This window comes from Vigna unguiculata, chromosome 8 (assembly GCF_004118075.2).
Source record: "Vigna unguiculata cultivar IT97K-499-35 chromosome 8, ASM411807v1, whole genome shotgun sequence".
Taxonomy (NCBI): domain Eukaryota; kingdom Viridiplantae; phylum Streptophyta; class Magnoliopsida; order Fabales; family Fabaceae; genus Vigna; species Vigna unguiculata.
Window position 1 is genome coordinate 21,156,037 of NC_040286.1, and position 7,586 is coordinate 21,163,622.

The following is a 7,586-nucleotide window of genomic DNA, read 5'->3' on the forward strand; positions in this document are numbered from 1 at the left end:
TTATTAAAAATTCAAAACAAATACATGTGATCAAGAGAAGAGTTATAAAACCAAATTGGTGAAAAGAGGCTCACTTAGCAATCTCGACTACTTTATGCTTGTGAAGACCAAGTGGAGCTATCCACACACAAAGGAAAACCCTAATTTATGAACTCTGTGCTTATCAGAGATGGAGAAACTCTCTTACAATGCACTCTTTCCCTCTCTCGCAAGAACACGAACCCTAACCTCTAAGTACATCACTCACTCTCGCACAATTTAGGGCTCCTTATGAAAACCTATTTTTTTCCCTTAAAATCCCCTAAAGAAAAATTAAGAAAAAAATATGAAAAATATAACCCATTTTTGCTTGATCCCAAACCATAATCGCAAACGTGAACTCCTTTTTGTTGCGCCCTTAATCAACTTGACCTTTCTTTTGTTCATTCATCACCAATAAGCCTCACTCTCGTTCCATCTTGATCATCAAATCCTCTCCTTTGATCATGGGAATCAACCTTGTTTTCTCTTAGACCAAGACACTTGCGCATCAAGTTCTTGGTTCATGCGACATAGGATGTTATCAAAGACATAGGAGAATCACAAAAGTAACTTTGGATTTTAGGAACCCTTTAGGGGGGCCTAATTTCATCCTCTTTGTACCCTTTCTTCTTCTATTTTCATGTTAATTTTGCATTCCATGGAGCGCTAAGGTTCAAGGATAAGTTCCACTGTAATTTCTTAATTGGATTATGAGATTAGATAAATATATTTGTTTGTTCTTTTTATTCTAACTGTGATTTATTTTCATCTATGTATGTTATTTCTTAATTAGGTAAAAGTAATGAATTTTATGTTGTAGCAACTTAGCATAGTGTTAAATTTTTAAATTTTAATTGAGGAATTACTTTAGTTAAATTTAGAAACTTTCATATGATTGAATGAATTATTTCTTATAATTGATAAGTTATTTTGATTAAAGTTGAAAACTTTTATTAGAATTAATTAAGATGTTACTTTGATTAATTAGATTTTTACTAGATATAAGAGGTAAAACAATAGTTATGATTAGGCATAATAATACTTAATTGAGAAGTTACTTTGGTTAAATTTACTATGATTAATCTATAAAGTTCTTACTTTTGGTTGAGAAGTTACTTTGGTTAAAAGTGAGGACGCCAATAAATAAATTGAGAAGTTATATTGATTAATTTGAAATCGTTGACAAGAAGTCAATAACAATAATCTATAGCAAACCAATGATGAATCCTATTTTGAAAAAAATAGTAGAATCAATATATTTTCTTTACTATTATTTTTATTTTATTTTTTCTTTTTCCAATTTTATTTCTTTATTTGATTTATTATTTTGTTTTTCATAATCTTCTTATGTTTTTATTATTTTATTTGACTAATCTTTTTTGTATAGTTTTTATAAGAACTAATTTGTTAGGAATCAATTATGTGTTCGTTGGGAGACGACTTAGGATTGACTTTACCTTTTTTTCTATTTTGTTGGCTACTATCTTCGCAATACTGAGGTTGTTATAGATAAGTAGTATTAATTTAATTGTGTTAACAACAATGTTATCAAATTTGGCTCACACTTATCATTTTGCACTCTTGGGAAAATTTGAGTAATTGCAAATCAATACTAGATTATTTTTCTTCATATAAATACTAGATTGAAAGAATGAACATAAATGGATACAAATCAATCTTCTAGAAATCAAGTTATCATGTATATACAAATGGGAAAGTTATTTTTTTCACACGAGTTAATCTTTTGACTTCACAAGACAATCAAATATGAAAGATATCACTCAAGTTTAAAATTATATTTTCTTACCAAAATTCGCTCAAGTGTTTTTGCTTGTGTTTTCACTCAAAATACCCATGAAGTAAACACTCTTGATATTTAACAAGACTCTAATATTCACAAACTTTCAAAATACATGTAATCAAAGACCTTGAGGACTTTTCACAGGTTGTAATGAGGCCAAGGCAAAAGTAGGAAAATTTTTAGGATTTTTGAGTTTTTGAAATAAAAATATAGAAAGTATAATGGAGCATAATTTCAAAATCAACTATTTTTTGTTTGTTGCTCTTTTTGAGAAAGCAATTATTTTTCTACATTTTATTTTGAAAACTCTTTCATCATTTTTTGTTTTCCTTTTTGCCATTTTTATTAATTTGTGAGAGAGGTACTCATCCATACACTTTATTGATCAACCGATCCTAACATAATCCCTAGCTCCCTCTTTCTTCCTAAGGTAAGGAAAAACATGGTCTTTTTCCTTTTAAGGTTTAACAATAGACTTAAAACAAGAAAAAAACATTTAAAGCTCAAAGGGATTATCAATAGATTAATATTAGGTGGGCTTATTTGGCCCGAGTAGCTAAATTCAAGAAATGCCTCAATCAAATCATGTATATTTACCTAAGTTGCAAAACAAAAGAAGCAAGCCAAATATTTGAGTTTAAGCAAACATGAACAAGTTACTCAAGAAAAATAGGAATAACACATGGTGGTCCATCATTTACATTAAGGCTCAAGATTCACAAGGTCAAACTCCTTCAATAAATCTAATCATGTAATTTTCAAATCAACTCAATTAGAAAATAACAATAACAATCCACCCATATCAACATGACTCCTATTTTTCCGAAATTATGATCATCCCATATAATGAATTAACTCTTAAAATCCAATACAAATAAATTTTATTGAAAATAAGAAAATATTTTTGAATTTCTTCATCCGTAGGTTCAACAACATCTTTAGTAAAATTTATACGTCCATCAGTAGACATATTACTATGAGTATCATCATATATATCTATAGATATATCAATGTGATGTGATTATACTATTGGTCATCCTTTCACTGATTCTGCAAATTTCTATTCTTGTTATCCATCCATTGTTTCATTTCATTGTGATACTATGAGTATCATCATATATATCAATAGATATATCAATGTGATGTGATTCTACTATTGGTCATCATTTCACTGATTCTGCAAATTTCGGTTCTTGTTATCCATCCATTGTTTAATTTCATTGATCTTTTGCTGATTTGTCTTATTCATCTTCATCATTTCAGTCAATATTCATCAAATTTTCTAAAGTGGCCTTTCTAACTGTATCTTTCATTAGCTTACATAAATTATCAAACATTTGTTCACCTCTAATGGCCGACTTTTAGAAGCATATTATCTATTTCATGACGAAATGCTTTAAATTCTGTAGTTTTAGCAAATCTTTGGTGGGATTAGAGTGTGATATTAACAGTTACAAGTAATTCTACAAAGTTTTTACTTACATCCTCCATTATGTCCCATAGTATTTGCTGATTTTCATACCACTCTTGGTCAACTTTTTTCAATCATTAATCAACTCGCAACCTTTCATCAATAGCCCTTAGTTTCTCTCTCACTCCACCCATCAATATCATAACTTCCTTGTAGGATGGCCCATTGGTGGCTTCAACTTGTTGTGGTGGTACATATTGTTGCTGAAAATCATGTGAAACATATGGTTATTGTGGATACCCAAAATATTGTTGTTACTCATATTCCAGAAAAGATTACCTAGGATATAAATCATTTAGTTGATGTATACTTAACTTACTTATATCAGATGCAGTAGTAGGTGTGATAAATTGCTGCTCATTGCATAATCAATGGGTCAAAAATTGAGATTTTAGCAACAGACAAGTGAGATCCAAAGCCCAATTATATTTTATATAAAGAAATCGAGGGGAAGCATAAAAGGTTTCTAAAACATGCATTTTAATCGATTAAAAACATGATCTACAGATTGAAATCACTGATAGAAAGTCACACAAAGAGAACAAAATAATTCAACAAACTGAGAAATAGGATCAACGGGTTGAAGTACTGGGAAAAATTATGCAAAAAACTCCATTAATGCAAGACTTGAAATCTTAACAAATTACCAATCAAGATTAATTTCAATTGATAGTAGAAGCACTTTTGAACACCATATTACATCAAAGCACCATAAATATACAAAAAGATTGATTGAAATGGTCTTCTTGAAGATTTTATCAAGGAACAATTAAGAATAGAAGAATCAAAACAATGTAGACAAATTTGTATACTGGTTTACTCGTAACTAAGCTACATCTAGTTTGTCAAGGCAACCTTTGTCTGACTTTCCATTATTTCAAATTTTTTACAAAATCTTTACTAGATTACACTTTTGAAAAACACAAACAACACATCAAGACTCTTCAATCTAATAAGAATCAACACAACAAGACTCCAACTTGCAGATCCGGAATCACACCAAACAACTCTCACATTCTCTCTGAAAAACCCAGGCTTTATAGTCTACCAACTGACATATTGAACAAGTTGAAATTTTTGTTCAATTTGTTGATTTCACTTGACTTAAGTGAAATCAATTTATTGAATACTATTTCAGCCGATCAAATATGTTACTTGTAAAACTATATAACAACAAGTTAATTAACATGTTAAAACTCATATCAACAGACTAAAAGACTGCAACCACACACAAGACACTTATTCTATGTCAAATTTTCTTCAAGTTAAGATTCTATCTTTAAGCTTCAAGATTTTCACGTGCAGCCAGATTAAGCACACTTCAAGCTTGATCAACACAACCAATATTTCACGTCTTCATCATGTCTTTATCAATCCTTCATATCCTTATCAAATATCTATGCAATATCTTCCTTAAATCTTTATGCATCAAAGTCATTTATTGAAAGTATAAAAACACGCTTGATTTTACATTGGTATTTTTATACTAGTTTATCATTAAACTTGGGTTATGCCCAATACTTCATCAATATGGTTAAGTTTTATTGTGCAGTCAAAATATAAGGTGGGTATTCGTTGGACCTTAATCACTTTAAAATTGAGTATACTCGCATTGTAAACAAGTATGTGCGTTCTCCAAGTGACTGTATATGTAACTCAGAATGGATATCCATGCTAATCAAATTTTTTCATGCTCTAACTTTGTCCTTTGTCTTTTGTCTTTCTTTTTATGTTCAACAAAGTCTCATTTACACTATTGTAAACACTTTTTTTCCAACATGCATCACATATATACACTTACATTAATTTTGCATTCAATAAAGTCTCATTTACACTATTACATATAGCCTAACTAATCACAATAGATAATTGGGCCCATGGAAATAATTAATTCAGACCTTATTTAACTTTTTTCAAGTCAAAAATGGTTACATAACCTAACATGTATCAGTGAAGTCAATAGAAAAACGTCACATAAATAAATAAAGGGTTCATGAAAGGTCAACATCACTTTAAACCAATTTTGCAGGGTTGCTCTATCTTATAATAGCATTAGATATGCCATGAAAGTTGGTTTTGTATAAAAAGTTTGCATATCTCAAATATATATTCTAATATATATTCATTCACCCAAGAATCTCAACATTTGCATATCGTGATTACAATCTATTAAACAACTATATTTGTAATCGAACCTCATAACGTGGTAACAACTTTTACTTCAGCAACGCGACAACAACTTTTACTTCAACAACAATTTATACTTCTCCCATCGTTTCACCTGTTAACTACAAAGGAGTATCCAAGTTTTCAAACTAAGAATCTTTCTTTATAGCTAAAACAAAAAATATTTCAATCCTTTACAGCTAAAACAAAAAATCCTTCACCAACATGTTGGATTGATGTTTGTAGGAATCAAATAGGAAAAAAAGACGATAGGTGTAAGACCCGTGAAAATTTATTAATTAGATAAATAATTAATTAATAAAGCCGGGTAGTGGAAGCCTTTATAGCATTAAATATTAATTGATGTGACGTGGAAAAGTACTAGCTCAAGTGGTTGAGAGTACTTAATTATGTGAGAGGACTTGGGTTTGAGTCCTATGTATGCCATTTGTGTGTTATTTAATTATTATTGTTTTTAATAATATAATTGAGCATGTTGAATGATGAGATAATTATAGAATTAGATTAATCATCATGAAACATAAATTGGTTAAATGGTTATGGGTTCAAACCTTGGTAAACCCAAATCAAACTTTCTATTTGCCAAAATTTCCTTTGGCATGAAGGTGAAAGGGCATGGAAAACCTAGATGGCTAAGAAGCAGCCAAGAGTGGCTGTAAAATAGCCCATAATGAGACAATGAATGGTCATTAACATTCCATTAAATCTCATTTTCGTTTTGGGTAATTAAAATTAAACTAGCATTAAGGTACCCTTAAAAGGCCAAATTTAGGTTAGGAGAAAAGTTTTGGAAGGCTGCCATTGGGGTTAGAGCACAGAGAACGAAATTGAGTGTCTATTATGAGAATTGAGTGAAGCAAAGAGTGAGTGGGGAGAGAAAGACAAAGGAGGCCATTGGTGATCAAGGAAGAACTTTCCAAAGTCAAAGCTAAGCTAAGGAAACTAGGTTAGGGGAGGTTTTCACGTTACTTTTATGTTTAAGCATGAATCGCATGATGTTTAGTATGAACTGTATGAATGTCACCTCTGCCTGTTGAATTTTTTTGGGTTTCTAGAAATTTTCCAGAACCGCCTGGCGGCACATCCCTGGCCGCCAGGCGAGTGGGGAGAGAATTAAGCCTGTGTATTATGAGAATTGAGTGAAGCAAAGAGTGAGTGGGGAGAGAAAGACAAAGGAGGCCATTGGTGATCAAGGAAGAACTTTCCAAAGTCAAAGCTAAGCTAAGGAAACTAGGTTTGGGGAGTTTTTCACGTTACTTTTATGTTTAAGCATGAATCGCATGATGTTTAGTATGAACTGTATGAATGTCACCTCTGCCTGTTGAATTTTTTTGGGTTTCTGGAAATTTTCCAGAAACCGCCTGGCGGCACATCCCTGGCCGCCAGGTGACGCATAGCATTGTACCCAGTTTTGGGTTTTCTAGATGAAAGGCCTGACGGTATTGGTTGAACCGCTAGGCGACGCGAGTCTGTGACTCGATTTGTGCTATTTTGTGCATTCTGGACTGATTTTGATCGGAGGAAAAGAAAGGGTTAGTTGTCAAGGGATGATATGATGTTGTACCTCATTGTATTTAGTATAATTGATGTATAAATTTGATGGAACAATGCAATGGGAGTTTAGGTTTGAAATTTGGGGGTTTTGATAATTAGAGTATGATTATTGTAAATTGGCAATGGAATGGTGTTGGATATATTTAGTTTTAGACAGCTATGTCACAGTGAATAAGCTGGTGTTTGAAACAGTGAATATGGGAAGATGAACGTATCAAGAAAATGGAGAATAGTAGTGTAGGTGCGGAAAATTCTAGGAAATTGTCCAGAACCGTGCACCGCCTAGTGGCACAGGGATTGCCGCCAGGCGCTATCTTAGAGGGTTGGATTTTTACGCAGTGGCGATGGTTATTGATGGTTCTGAACGTTGAGGGAGCAGGTTCGTGTTATCGTGGAGTTGGCATTAGAAATCTGATGAAAGAATGGATGATAATATGTAGAAACTAGAGGTGAATTCTATTATTTGAATGGGAAGGGAATGTCATTATAGTAGAGTAGGATTTTGCAGAGTGAGTAGGGAATCAGTGACCTAATCACTTTGGTATTAGTCAT